General features: G+C 46.7%; 1 protein-coding gene across 2 annotated transcripts in view; it reads left to right on the plus strand.

The window, feature by feature from the left end:
* The window catches only part of LOC147124488 (solute carrier organic anion transporter family member 3A1-like), a 503,248-nt gene that overhangs the window by 80,583 nt on the left and 407,071 nt on the right, over positions 1–15,594 (plus strand). The gene's annotated exons all lie outside the window — the stretch shown is intronic.

Raw genomic sequence — 15,594 nt, forward strand, 5'->3', positions numbered from 1 at the left:
CCTGATGAATGGCATATTTCATCACAATCCACATATTGGACCAACTGTCTGGGCTGGCTAAAATCCTTCAAACTGTTGGCCATGCACTGATGGAAAATGCTGGGGCTGTTGTGGAAGCCCTGCAGCAAGCAGTTCCACGTGTACTGTTGCCCTTTAAATGTAAAGGCAAACTTGTACTGATCTTCCCTCCTTAAAGGGATGGACCTAAACCCATTGGAAATATCCAGCACTGTGAAAGTGGTCGCGGATGCTGGAATATTCCCTATGAGGTCGGCAACTGCTGCTACTGTGGGTGCACAGGCTGGGATGTTACTATTGAGCACCCGATAGTCCACCGTGGCCCTCCAGGAATTGTCCGGCTTTCTGACCGGCCATAATGGAGAATTCACGTGTGTAGCTATCGGTCTCAGCACTCCCTGCTGCACTAACGAGGACATGGCTGCTTCCATGTCCGGTTCTGCTTCCCTGGGGAAGTTGTACTGTTTCTGTGGTCAGGCCATGGGGTCCCCATCTACACTGACCTCAAACCCTGTGACCCTCCCGCAGTCGTGTTTGTGAGTGGCAAATGTGGCCAGGTGCGCCTGCACAAATGCCTGGAACTCTGGTGGGGTGTTGCTGACCATGAGCCCGAGGTTATAATCCTCTTTGGGCTTCATGGTGCAGAGGGTCCCCTTCCCTTCCTTTCCCGGGATTACTACGATCTCTCCGTTCTTTACTTTACCTGCCCCCCATAGGCAATGATTCCTCAAATCCACTAGGATCCTGTGGCCTACAATAAAGTCAGCCCCCAGGACCCCTCTTCCACCCTCCATTTCCCATTTCATCAGGACACAGGTCCACTTGGAGCAGAGCGGTCCTAACTGAATGGCGAGCGGGATGGAAAACGAGCCAGCCTGTTCTTTACCCGTGAACCCCGATAGGCTGTATGGGACCCCGTTAGAGAGAGGCGAGGTGGTGGGGTTAGCTGAGTAGACCACGGTGCATGATGCCCCCGTGTCCAACAGATAGGTCCCCGTCAACTTTTCTACCTCCATCTCCAAGAGGGGTCTTTTCCACTCATCATACCGGAGAGAACACAGGTAGACAGGCTGCGATGGCTCTAGTCACGGCTGTGGGTTGGATGGGGCTGATGGGATGAGAGCACTGGTGGCAGCTGCTACTCTCCCCTGGCCAGTCAATAAGGACCTCGTGGTGTCCAAAAGTGACTCGACCTCTGTGGAAGGGATCCCTGCCCCCACCTTTTGGGCTGGGGCTGTGGAATGCTTTCCCTTGTTACCTTTCCAAGGGTTTTTGCACTCCTTCCGCCAGTGACCATCCTTCCCGCACCCATAACTATTGGTCTTTGTGTTGGGGGAGTTACTCCCTTCCTGGTGCCACTCTTTCCTACCCGGTCTGGGTTTTACCTCATGCACCTTTCCCTTGGGTGGGTGTGCATCGGCTCCCCTACCGTTTTTATAGGCCAGAGTGAGCTGCCTAATCACCGTAAGCTCGGTGGTCTGGGGATTTTTAGGGTCGAACCAGGCTTCTGCCTTGGCCCGGACCTGTGGCAAGCTGTTCACCACCAGGCAATGGAGCCAATGGGCCAGGAGATCCCCGTTCAGGAACATTCGGTCCAGCGTCCCCAGACAGGCCCTCCGGTACACCGGCCACAGCCGGTCCGCAAAAGCCTGCGGGGTTTCCCCTGGGAGCTGGATTGTCTTCTCCACACGGGAGAAAGGACTTCCCTCATTCATCCCCATGGCCTCCAGAACCGCATCTCTAAGCTCCTCGTAACCGCTCTGCCCCCTTTTACACTCATCAGAGAGGGATTGGAGGAGACTACTCTCCAGGGAGAATAGCAACATCTTGGCCTTCTCAGCGCCATCGCAGTCGTTGACACTGGCTGCCTGCTCTACTTCCCTGAAGTGGATCGAGGGGTCTCCCTTTTCGGAGAACTTCGGGATATGGTTGACCATAACCCTGAGCTGTTGGGTGTTAAAGGGTAATACGAACTGGTTTTGGAGGGGTCCCTCATTGTCGCCATTGGCGGGTGGGCCGAACCTCCGATGCCGTGCTGGGCACATCGGTCCCGGTTCCGACCTCTCGGGTGGGGTTTGCTCTACCTCCGCTTCCACCTCTGGCTCCACCCCACCTTGTTGCCAAACCTCGCTGAAACTTGGCGCTACGGGTGGTGGTCGTGAGATCTCCTCTCTCTCAACCGGGTCGTCCCTAGGCACTACCGGTGATGTTGGAACTGTCCTCCCCTCGTTCCCCATAAAATCTGCCTGGCCTGCCTTTGGGCTTATGAGGCATACCATGCCTTTTGCCTTCCGGAGGGCCCGGCTCAGATTTTCTATCCTCTCTTTTTACAGGGGCCGTGGCCTGCCTCCTCAAACCCCTGTTCGCTCGCTAGCTTGTAAGCGCCCTTTATCTCCTGTACTTTCTCTTCCTGTTCCCTAATCTGCCTTGCCAAGCGGGCGTTCTTCTCCCGCAACCTTAACTCATTTCCCTTGGCCTCGGTGACTTGGCACCGTAGGTATTCCAACTGGGCCTTGTGTTCCCCCATTAAATGCACTCTCTGCTGATTCAAAGCCTGCAAAGCCACTAATAACTTCTCCCCTGCTAGAACCTTATCCTGGATCTCCAGGGCTGACTCCCTTAACTCGACTGGCTGTGCTGCAAGGAGCCTGTCCAAAAGCTGGTCCTGCTTTTTAAAGCACATCAGCCAAACTGCCTTCTCTAAGGACTTCTTGTGTTCCTTTCCCTCTGTCCACTTAGCTGCTGCATCTACCGGATGCCCAGCTTATTAACAGAGTGGTGATCCACTTCTTAGTGATATTTACCTTGCTAAACACATAATCAGAAATCCTTTCCTCCATCATGGTTTGTGTCTTGTTTTGCACACTTTGTACAAAAATAATAAATTGCAGGACAACGGATTATTACAGTTTAAACTCTATTATGAAGCATCAGGTCTGTGATCTCAAACATACAGCATAGTGGGGACAAGATGGAGTTAGGACCCCTAGCCTCCTGGGTCTTCCAAACAATAGCAGTCCTTACAGATGCCTGCAGGCCAATGATAATTCAATATGCAAATGTTACATCCCCTTTCTTTTAAAAGAGAAATGTTAGGCATTACTTTTAAACCTTTCTTCTACATAATGTTCTCGGTAGCATAAACATATAAGTAAACTCAGCATTTAACTATCACTGAAAACATCTCAACGTTTCAATAACGATGTAGTTTTTTTAGGGCAGCGATCCGCCTACACCCTTTGACAGTTCACAAGTCAAGGATAACTCTAGGCTTGACCTCTCGTCCCGACCTTGTGTGGTATGGAACTGAGCATGCTCCTGAATCGGTCAACAAATCAGGTTCAGGTTTAGGTTCAGGTAAGTATGATGTGTTTTGTGTAATGCTCTGTTCATCACACTCTGTTGAACTGATCCTCTCATCGGAATGACGGTGTTGTTCCTTGGTGTTCAGGAGGTGCCTGCGATTGCGGCGGTACACCTGTCCTTCTGGGGTGCGGACATGATACGATCGCTCAGTGTCAGTTGGCTGGATGACGACTGCTGGCTTCCAGTAGTCATGCTCCTGGATTCTGATGGATTCTCCATTGTGTAGCGGCGGCAGTAGTCTAGCTGACCTGTCATAGTATCTCTTTTGGTGTTGCTGTCTCTGTACACGTTTTCCATGCACTTGCTTGCAGCTGACGACTTCTGGCTGCAGCTGCTGGTTGGTGCTTGGAAGGATTGAGTGAAGTCTGCGGCTCATCAACAGCTGTGCTGGTGACTTGAAGTTGTCAACCGGAGTGTTGTGGTACTCAAGGAAACTGATGTAGGGGTCTCTTTTGTCCACTTTGGCTTTGTCCATGAGTGTTTTTGCAATCTGGACAGTTTTTTCAGCAAGGCCATTACTTTGAGGGTAATGTGGGCTTGATGTGACATGTGTGAAGTCCCATGCCTTGGCAAACGACTCGAACTCTTTTGATTTGTATTGGGGGCCATTGTCTGAGACTAAAGTCTGTACAATGCCATGCCTGGCAAAGGCTGCCTTTAGCTTGTGGATCACAGCTGCAGATGTGGTGCTGTGAAGCATGTCCAGCTCAAAAAATCTGCTGTAGTAATCAACAGTCACTATGTAGTCCTCGTTGTTCCATGTGAACAGATCCGTTGCTGCAACCTGCCAGGGCCTGTCTGGGATACGGTGAGGTATCATGGGCTCTTTGACATTTGATGGGCGGCGTTCTAGACAAATGGAACATTTTCCAACAATGTCCTCAATTTGTTTGCACATTCCGGGCCAAGACATAATGTCACGTGCTCTTTGTTTGCATTTTTCTATGCCCATATGTCCAGCATGAATTTTTGTCAACATCTCTTCTCTGAGACTGGTAGGAATGATGATTTTCTCCCCTTTGAAGATAATTCCGTTGATTTGTGACAGTTCGTCTCTGTGGTTCCAGAATTCAGATATGCTCTGAGGGCATTCCCTCCTTTCCTCAGGCCATCCTTCATGTATGACTTTGCTCAGCAGTGTGAGTTGTGCATCTTTCTCTGTTTCTGCTCGGATCTCCTTCAGTTTTGAGTCACTCACAGGTAAGCTGTTCTCCACCATGTGCACCTGCACATCCATGCCTTCACTGAGGCTGCTGTCCTGGTAGCTAAGAAACTTTCTGGAGAGCGTGTCTGCGACAGGAATGTCTTTGCCTGGACGGTGAATGATTGTGAAGTCGTACTTCTGTAGCTGAAGGATCATTCTCTGTAGCCTTGGTGGGGCTGCGGCTAGTGGTTTCCTCATGATTGACTCGAGGGGCTTGTGGTCGGAATCCACAATGACTTGTCGGCCATAGACATACTGGTGGAAATGCTTAATTCCAAACAGAATTGCATATAGCTCTTTCTCGATTTGAGCATAGTTGATTTCACTGTCTGTGAGAGATCTGGAAGCGTAGCTGATGGGCTTTCCTTCTTGCAGTAATACTGCGCCTAGTCCGTACTTTGACGTGTCCACTTGTAGTCTGAGCTCTTTGTTGGGGTCGAAGTAGGCAAGAATTGGTCCTGGTTCTCTGGTGATTAGGTCTTTCATTTTCTGAAATGCTGTGTCATGTTGTTTGTCCCACAGGAACTCATTGGATTGTTTGAGCAACTGACACATGGGTGCGTTGATTTCGGAGAGGCTCGAGGCAAACTTGGCTAAGTAGTTAACCATGCCTAGTACTGGCTCTAGCTCTGCGCGGTTCTTCGGCGGCTCCATCTTCTTGATGGCGGAGATTTCTCTGGATCCGGCTTAATGCCATCAGTTGAGAGGCGATGCCCGAAATAACTGATCTCGGTGGATCCGATTATGCTTTTCTCGGGGTTGAGCCGGATACCTTTCTCCCGTGATCTTTGTAGCATCGCACGGCGGTTCCTGTCATGTTCCTCTCTATTCCTGCCATTGATGAGGGTGTCGTCTACGATTGCGACTACTCCGTCGAGGCCTTCATAGGTTTCGTCGATCTTCCGCTGGAATTCATCCTGAGCTGAGATAAGACCAAATGGTAAACGCAGAAATCGGTAGCGTCCAAATGGTGTGTTGAACGTTGTTAGCTTAGATGACTCTTCCGTGAGCTTGATCGTCCAGTATCCTGATCGTGCGTCCATTACACTGAAGTAACATGCTCCCACTAGCTTGGGTGTGATGTCATCTAGCGTTGGTAGAGGGTAGTGAGGGCGTTTGATAGCCTTGTTCAAATCTCTGGGGTCGAGACAGACTCTGAGCTTGCCTGTATGTGGTTTCTCAACCACTACTAACACGTTGACCCACTCTCGGTTCTGTTTCCCGGACGATGATTTCTGTATTCTCCATGCTCTGCAGCTCCTCCTTCAGGTGACTATGTAGAGCAAGGGGTATCCTTCTCGGTGGGCAAACCACAGGGGTTGCTGCTGGGTCAAGGTGAATAGTGCATTCACCTGGGAATGGTCCGATTCCTTTGAAAACGTCAGCAAACTCCTCCATGACTGCCTGCTTCTCAACTGGTGCTGTCAATGATAGCACTAGCTTGACGAGGTCCATGTCTAAACATGCCTTTAGGCCTAGCACTGGAGGTGCTCAAGTGTCAACAATGTAAAAGTCCAGCATCATGTCGCTTTCTTTGTACTTGCATTTCATCACGCATGTGCCTTTTACAATGTGCCGCTCACCCCCATAGCCGGTCAGTCTGTGTGAGGTGGGTTGTAGCTCACACTCATCCTTCAAGCTGTGATACTCACTCAGAGGAATTACATTAACCTGAGATCCAGTGTCTAGTTTAAACTTAAGCTCTTTGCCCTGCTTTCCTATCTCAATATCGGCAAAGGCTTGCTCAGTCTCTGAAATCTGTTTTTTCTGTGACACAGAATCAATAAACAGTTCCTCTGCCTTTGGCTCTCTATCTGGCATTTGGCTGTCACTCACTGTGTGTACTGCTTTCCGAAAACAGTCCTGCAAACTTTAGCAAAGTGGTTCCGTTTACCACATTTAGCACATTGCCTTCCTTTGGCAGGACAATGCTCCTTTTCCCCATGCATCTTGTTTCCACAATATCCACAGTTTTTGAAGTGTTTTATGTCTGTGCTGCTCATTTTTAGAACTCTCTCTCTTCTTTCTGTTCTGAAACACGCTCTCTGGGCGGTGTTCTTTGGTGTGTGTCTATTAACTGCGTGCACTGTCCACACTAGCTGCTCGTGGCGCCAGTTATGGTTTTCAACTGTGCTTGGGCTATCTCATGCGATCTAGTTATGTCCATAGCTTTGTCCAGCGTTAGCCCGGACCCAACATTCAAAAGAACATAAGAACATAAGAAGTAGCAGCAGGAGTAGACCATACGGCCCCTCGGGCCTGCTCCGCCATTCAATAGGATCATGGCTGATCCGAACCTAGACTCACGGCCACTTCCCTGCCCGCTCCCCATAACATTATTTCCCTTATCAGCTAGGAAACTGTCTAACTCTGTTTTAAATTTATTTAATGTCGCTCTCACTTTAGCTGAATGTATTCTAAATACGATGCGGTCTCTGACCATCTCATCTTTATCGGCATATTCACATTCTTTTACCAGTAGTTTTAACTCAGTCACGAACTGTTCAAACGACTCACTAGCTCCTTGTACTTTCTCCTGAAACTTGTACCTAGCGAATATCGTATTTGTCTTGGGCATCACATATGCTTCAAAACGGTCAAAATAACTTTTCAGTACCTTTGCTTCATCCGCGGTGAGAGACCATGTGTTAAAAATGTCTCTCCCTTTTTCTCTGATCCACAGGAGTAGGTAGCTGCATCTTTCTTCCTCCCCTTTGCTTTTCAACGGACCCGAGAATATCAACTGCATGTGTTGCTTGAACTTGCACCATTCTCTATGTAAGTTCAAAGATTCCCAATTCATTCGAGGCAAGGGAGCTCCAACGATGTCCATTTCAAATCCCACTTCTGACACCATGTCTTGTTTTGCACACTTTGTACAAAAATAATAAATTGCAGGACAACGGAGTATTACAGTTTAAACTCTTTTATGAAGCATCAGGTCTGTGATCTCAATCATACAACACAGTGGGGACAAGATGGAGTTAGGACCCCTAGCCTCCTGGGTCTTCCAAACAAGAGCAGTCCTTACAGATGCCTGCAGGCCAATGACAACTCAGCATGTGATCACATGTGAATATAATAGGTATTCCTTACAGATGCCTGCGGGCCAATGATTACTCAATATGCAAATGTTACAGTTTGCTCATCCGAACCATTGTCTACTGTATCGCAACCCTGTTGCCGGTGTCCTGCCATGGTCACCATTTATGTAAGGGGGGTGGTGTGTGGTTTGCGCGTGCGCCCAGTCAGTTATACTCCTGACTGTTTGGTGAGCGGCTCAAATCGCTCCCACGCCTCTTGGGTTCTAGACACCGGACTTAGGTACAGGCGGCAATACAGAAAAGACTCGAGTAGACAGGTGGTTTGGATGTAAGAAAACCAAGATTTTATTAAACAGAAAATAACACAGTCTTACGAGAAGTTACTAGTATAAAATTACAGGCAAATATTCAAAGTAACTATACTTATACAGGGAATGGGGAACACACGGCACATTGAGGGAAAACAAAGTATATTAACAATCCCCTTATCCTTATTCCACCCCCTATACCTAACTAGATGAAGGGTGAAACTAGAACTAGGGGGCATAATCTTAAAATAAGGGGCTGTTCTTTCAAAACTGAGATGAGGAGAAACTTCTTCACTCAGAGGGTGGTAGGTTTGTGGAATTTGCTGCCCCAGAAAGCTGTGGAAGCTACATCATTAAATAAATTTAAAACAGAAATAGATAGTTTCCTAGAGGTAAAGGGAATTAAGGGTTACGGGGAGTGGGCAGGAAATTGGACATGAGTCTAGGTTCGGAATGGTCATGGCCCTGTGGGTAGTGGAGTGGGCCAGGGGCCGTGTAGCCTGGTTCTGCTCCTACTGTGTTCTAATTCTGTGTTAGATTTCAGGAGATGGTTTTACTCCTGTTCCTGGCTGGGGTGGAGATCGCCTTTACAGAAGGTAAGTACTGTAGAAAATATAGGGACAGAGTGATCTCCTGGAAGAATTTCGATCGCCTAGATGGGTCGGAGAGGAATTTCCCAGATTTTTTTCTCCCAAATTGGCCATGGGGTCTTTTATCTGGTTTTTCGCCTCTCCTGGGAGATCACATGGGTTCGGGTGGCTGCAGAGTGATAGAAGATTTGAGGTTAGGATCAGATCAGCCATGATCTTATTGAATGGTGGAGCAGGTTCGAGGGGCCGATTGGCCTACTCCTGCTCCTATTTCTTATTAAGCTATGAGGGGCCAGAATTCATGCTCACCGAGTCAAAATCTGCTGAGCTCCAACAACGTTGGGGCTTGGGGTTCGCTCTTTGTGCTCTCTGGGGCCTGCCGTCGTCATGTGGTCTCAGGGCGCTGCAAGGGCGTCGTCCAGGCAAAAGTACCCCAAGATTAAAGTCTTTGCTTGGGTACTTTACCTCGCAGGGATGATGGTTCCTCTTCCACGGGCGGCAGTTGGAGTTTGCATGAAGATAGTCACAGGTCAGCTGAATTGAAGGCCCGATTATTCGAAGCATTCTTCAATCCTCTCCCAATTTGTCTCATCTCACCACCTCGCCTCGCCTGGCCTGGTTTGTCCGTGTCCGCCTGGTGCAATGCCAGGTGTCCCTGATGGGGTGGGGAAAGGCATGGGCAGTGGCCAGGCGGCAAGCATGGCAGGGGGAAAAGAGCAGCAGCCACGAGGGCGGGGAGCAAGAGGCAAGAGAGCATCGGTCGCCGGTGGGCCTACAATTATACTCCTTCGGATGGCCCTTAACTGCGCGCCAAATCAGGTTAGTTTATTGCCCCAATCTTGGCGGGCTAGTTTAAATAATTGTAGCAATCTAAACTAACTGTTTTTAGATGGCCGCTGATCGCACCTAATGGCCTGATGTCTGAGCTGTATTGTTATTAATGCATCTTAATCGGCCTATCCAGCCTCGATGGCTTCCTTAAGCTGTTTCCGATTATTTATGCAAACAACTTGATGGCCTCAAGTATAGGCCTAACTGGTTTTAGTCTGTCTACGATTTGGCTTAATGCATATTCAGAGTCCTGCTGTCTGCTTTTCAAAATACAAAAGTCCTTCTTCACAGAAACTGCTTTTTAGGTTTCGATTTCCCCAAAAGCTGCCTGTGCCACAGAGTCCAAGCTTTTAAAATTTTACAGGCTTTTGGCCACGAGGCGCGGACGCCATCTTTGGGTACCCTTTTTAAAATGTCCACGCAGGGTCCCTTTTATTAATAGTAACCTTTGGGGAACTGTGGAAATTTTGCGAATCCTACAAAATGTTTTAATTTTATTATGTATTTTACATCCATTCTTCATATATTTGAGCCTTGCTGTGATGTGTGATTGTCTGCTCCCAGCGTGACAGGTTGCACACATTGAGAATAGATTGGTAAGTGTGAAAGGTTTAGTACATGACAAAAGATCAAAAAATTGTAACGGCTTTAATAGCACATTTTTAATTAAGTATTATCTCAGTACAAAGTGCACATTTCTGGAGTATGGCTGTTAAAAAGCAAACATTTAGAACTGCGGGAAGTGTCCGTGCTGATTTGGTTGAAAGGAAGATGCTGCTGGGTTGAACCCTTTGAAGATTATTGTGGAATGTTGGACACAAAAACAGTAATGTACTGAGCTGATTTTATTTTGACCATAATATGAAGGTAGCTAGCTCTGTGGCTTCTTAGTTCTACTTCATAGTGTTGAGGAAGGAAGCGCTGTCTGTGATAAACTGGCTGAAGTGATTCATGTATAACATTGCTGTGTGAGGCCAGTTATGGCAGTCTTGTGGTCACACAGCCATATTAGTTGGTTAAGTAGGGCCAACTAAGATGAGCCTACAGGTATTAAACGACAGGTTTTTAAAAACTGAACCATGGTATAAGGGTGTTTCTCATTGCCATTACATTATATGTTTACACATGATTATAACTCCCCATTCCACCAACATTCCCATTGTATTCTAATTAAAATGAATGTCCTTTGGTGCTCAAACAGTAATTAATATTATGAATTGTTTGTCAAGCAGGGAGTTGAGGCGAAAATGTTCAAAAATGCAACTCAATGTTGTAGTGAGTGTGTTAGGGGATTGGGGAATAAGGAGCCAAATGTTCTTTACTCATCCTTGACTTTTCTTATATTATTCACAATCCATTTTGTAGATGTTATTTTTATACACTAACTATACCACTTCACCAATATACTATAGGATATAATCCCACTTTATTTTAGGATGGTCCTATAATAGAAGCCCTCATCCCCAGCTGAGACCAACATCCTTTGTCCTTTCTCCTGTTGCAATTATTGAGATTTTCAGCAATTGTTAAAGCTTGTTAGTTATAAAACAATATAATGGGGGACAAATTGGTCCCTGTTGCGCCCCTCTTTTGGGTGAAAAATGAGGGCAAAAAGCACCAAATTTACGGCGCTGTCTCCCGCTCCCCAAGGCGGCCTGAAATATGTCTGATGCCATATTGGGTCGGCAATATTCGGGCCTCCCTGGCACCTGCCTAAAACAGGCATTAGGCCCCATGCTTATGTTAATGAGGGTCCTAACAACTGCTTCAGGACATCTCCCAGAAATTTGTTAGCGCTGGGCCTTTTTTTTGGTTCCTTCTGCAGCCTAACCACTGGTCCTTAAAGGGACCACTGAAGGCTGCCACTAAAAAGGTAAGTATTCTTTTTAAACTTACATTCATGTGGAGCCAGGAGGAGCAGGAGTACTCCTCCCTGCTCCACAGCACTAATGTAGTTCACTGCCTCTTTCCTGTTCTCTCCTCCGCCCACCCTTGGACCTATCTGATGTCCACTGCTGGCGAAGCAACTGGCCCAAAATGGTGCTCCAGAGTCCGGTGCACTGCCTTTGGATGCTTTATTGCCGCCCTCAGCTTGCTGGAGATATACGGATGAGACCCGAGGCCCAATTTTGGTTGAGTTTTTGGCATACACCACACCGCACCAACCATTCGTCACAGAAAATGGGTTCAATCCAATTTATAGGCCAAAGTGTTTCTCAGTGTTGTTGCTAGTGGTAGCATGGTGCAAGAGGATAAATTAATGAAATAGCACTCTTTCTTTTCCTTTGCTATGTTAGAAGTTGTTGGACAGTGATGAAAATTTGAGGTAAATAGCTTGGGAGCAAATTTGTTCCAGTACAATTTATGGTGTCGAAGCAGATTTGAAGCTATGATGGAGAAGGAGAGAGGCAGTATAATCTTGTGCCTGTGTTGAAGTTTACAACACTCTCAAATACTTAACTGTAGCTGCACCAGTTTAAAGAGTTTCACAAGGTTCTGGCTGCAGATTAGAGTCTATATAAACAGCTGCTACAGCCGCATGAAGAAAGTAACTTTAATTAGCTCCATTTCCCATTGAAAGACATGGGAAGTGGAGTGTCATAAATTTCAGCACATTGCTGAGCGTGTAGTCATGGACTATTCTATATCAGAGCAGCTCCACTACCTCTGCATGTTGCAGCATGTGAACATGTTTAGTATTTTTATTTTCGAGCACAGCTACAGGAGTTACACTCTGTGGATAAAGAGCAGTAAGAACCACTGAATGAACTCTAATACTTCATTTAAACTGGATTTATTTTTGGCGTGGTGTAAAAATGTTATCACAAACCTCAAGGGTTTCACAGGGGACTGACAGTTGTGTTCTGGTAGTCCTGGAGGCTGGTGACGGACAGAGGCAAAAATCATACATAAAATCGTAATTACGGAAATGTTTTTCATGTGACTTGAGTGATTCCAATCATATTATTCTTTTGGTTTGATAAGGAACTTTCCATGGTTAGCACTGAGCAGTGGGAATGAAGTCCCGCCCTTGATTTTGGGCTTCATACTACAAGCAGCCTGTCTGTGCACTCAACTCTAATGACTCAGTGAGCTAGCCACACTGTGCCACGTCTCACACCCTTTCCTGGAAACAAACCAGTCATGGAGTTGTATGAAAGAGCAACTGAGCAGATCAGACACAGCACTTTTGCAATGAGGTTTCTACTTTCACTATCCCAGTTTGAAGCCACAGGTTACTTTATGGTTATTTTAATTAAGTATGGAAGAGACAAATTTGATCCATAAGTTGATCTAGAATTTCTTTTTTTACTGTAGCTTACCTTTCTCAAAAATGATGGAACATGTATCATTATGTTTAAAATCCTGTGTTAGGCTCATATAGTATGGGGGGGGGGGGGGTAACTGTTAATAGCACCAGTAGGATATTTCCCTGAAGTTTAGAACAAATCGAGGACAGTAATCCAAGTAAGGAAAATGAGTACTAAACTATTTCCTGCTTACCTCAGCCTTACAGATTCTGAAATTACCAACTCCACACATACCCACCCACCCACCCATGCCCCCCCGCCACTCGCACCCCCCCCCATCACCCATGCCTGTTTTACAAATTATTTGGCTCCATAACCAGCCATGTTTCCATGCAGCATACACTAGAGAGAACCAAAAAGCCAGCTTGCATGCCTATACCAAGGCACCAATATTTGTCAGAGATGTGCAGAGTGGCATGGGTCTTTTTCCGAGTGGCAGGCAGTGACTAGTGGGGTACCGCAGGGATCGGTCCTTGGACCCCAGCTATTCACAATATATATTAATGATCTAGACAAGGGAACTAGATGTAATATCTCCAAATTTGCAGACGACACAAAGCTGGGTGGGCGTGTGTGCTGTGAGGAGGATGCAGAGAAACTCCAGGATGATTTGGACAGGTTGGGTGATTGGGCAAAAGCATGGCAGATGCAATATAACGTGGCTAAATGTGAGGTTATCCACTTTGGTGGCAAAAACAGGAAGGCAGATTATTATCTGAATGGCAATAGATTGGGAGAAGGGGAAATGCAACGAGACCTGGGTGTCCTTGTGCACCAGTTGCTGAAGGTAAGCATGCAGGTGCAGCAGGTGGTTAAGAAGGCAAATGGTATGTTGGCCTTCGTAGTGAGAAGGTTTGAGTACAGAAACAAGGATGTCTTGCTACAGTTGTACAGGGCCTTGGTGAGACCACATCTTGAGTATTGTGTTCAGTTTTGGTCACCTTATCTGAGGGAGGATGTTCTTGCCATGGAAGGAGTTCAGCGAAGATTCACCAGGCTGATACCTGGGATGGCAGGAATGACGTATGAGGAGAGATTGGATCGATTGGGCTTGTACTCGCTGGAGTTTAGAAGAATGAGAGTGGATCTCATTGAAACTTATAAAATTCTGGCAGGACTGGACAGACTAGATGCAGGGAGGATGTTCCCGATGGTCGGGGAGTCCAGAACCAGGGGTCACAGTCTAAGGATAAGGGGTAGGCCTTTTAGGACAGAAATGAGGAGGGATTTCTTCACCCAGAGAGTGGTGAACCTGTGGAATTCTCTACCACAGAAGGCAGTAGAGGCCAATTCATTAAATATATTCAAGAAGGAGTTGGATATATTTCTTAAGGCTAAAGGGATCAAGGGGTATGGGGAGAAAGCAGGGACCGGGTACTGAACTTGGATGATCAGCCATGATCGCATTGAATGGCGGAGCAGGCTAGAGGGGCCGAATGGCCTACTCCTGCTCCTATCTTCTATGTTTCTATATCATTGTTCTGCATTGTTTCCACTTGTTGCTGCCAGCTGCCTACTGATAACTCAGTGAGACAAGGTTCTCATTAGAATCATAGAATGGCTACAACATGGAAGAAGGCCATTCGGTCCGTCGAGCCCATGCCGGCTCTCCGCAAGAGCACTTCAGCTATTCCCACTCCCCCGCCCACTCCCCGTAGCCCTGAAAATTTCTTTCCTTCAGATACGTATCCAACTCCCTTTTGAAAGCCGTGATTGAATCTGCATCCACCACCCTTTCAGGCAGTGCATTCCAGATCGTAACCACTCGCTGCGTAAAAAAGTTTTTTCTTACGTCGCCTTTGGTTCTTTTGTCAATCACCTTAAATCTGTGTCCTCTGGTTCTCGACCCTTCTGCCAATGGGAACAGTTTCCCTCTGTCTACTCTGTCCAGACCCCTCATGATTTTGAACTCCTCTATCAAATCTCCTTTGCTCCAAGGAGAACAAGCTTCTCCAGTCTATCCACGTAACTGAATCCCTCATTTCTGGAATCATTCTCGTAAATCTTTTCTGCACCCTCTCTAAGGCCTTCCCATCCTTCCCAGAATTGGACACAATACTCCAGTTGGGGCCGAACCAGTGTTTTATACAGGTTCATCATAATTTCCACACTGTTGTACTCTATACCTCTATTTATGAAGCCCAGGATCCCGTAAGCCTTTTTATCTGCTTTCTCAACCTGCCCTGCCACCTTCAACGTTTTGTGCACATATACCCCCACGTCTCTCTGTTCGTGCACCCCTTTTAGGATTGTACCATTTAGTTTATATGTCCTCTCCTCATTCTTTCTACCAAAATGTATCACTTCACACTTTTCTGCATTAAATTTCATCTGCCATGTGTCCGCCCATTTCACTAGCCTGTCTATGTCTTCCTGAAGTCTATCACTCTCCTCCTCACTGTTCACTATACTTCCAAGTTTTGTGTCATCTGCAAATTTTGAAATTGTGCCCTGTACACACACGTCCAAGTCATTAATATATATCAAGGAAAGCAGTGGTCCTAGAACCGACCCCTGAGGAACACCGCTGTATACCTTCCTCCAGTCCGAAAAACAATGGTTCACCACTACTCTCTGTTTCCTATGACTTAGCTAATTCCGTATCCATGCTGCCACTGTCCCTTTTATTCCATGGGCTTGAACTTTGTTGGCAAGCCTATTATGTGGCACTTTGTCGAACGTCTTTTGGAAATCCATGTACACTACGTCAATTGCATTACCCTCATCAACTCTCTCTGTTTCCTCATCAAAGAACTCAATCAAGTTAGTTAAACATGATTTGCCTTTAACAAATCCGTGCTAGCTTTCCTTAATTAATCCATACTTGTCCAAGTGACTGTTAATATTGTCCCTGATTACTGTTTCTAAAAGTATGGGAAATCACAACCATACCCATGTCTTACTACTTTAGCTGACCAATTG

Source organism: Somniosus microcephalus, chromosome 1, assembly GCF_052327205.1.
Source record: "Somniosus microcephalus isolate GS21.2 chromosome 1, FLI_Smic_1.0, whole genome shotgun sequence".
Taxonomy (NCBI): Eukaryota; Metazoa; Chordata; class Chondrichthyes; order Squaliformes; family Somniosidae; genus Somniosus; species Somniosus microcephalus.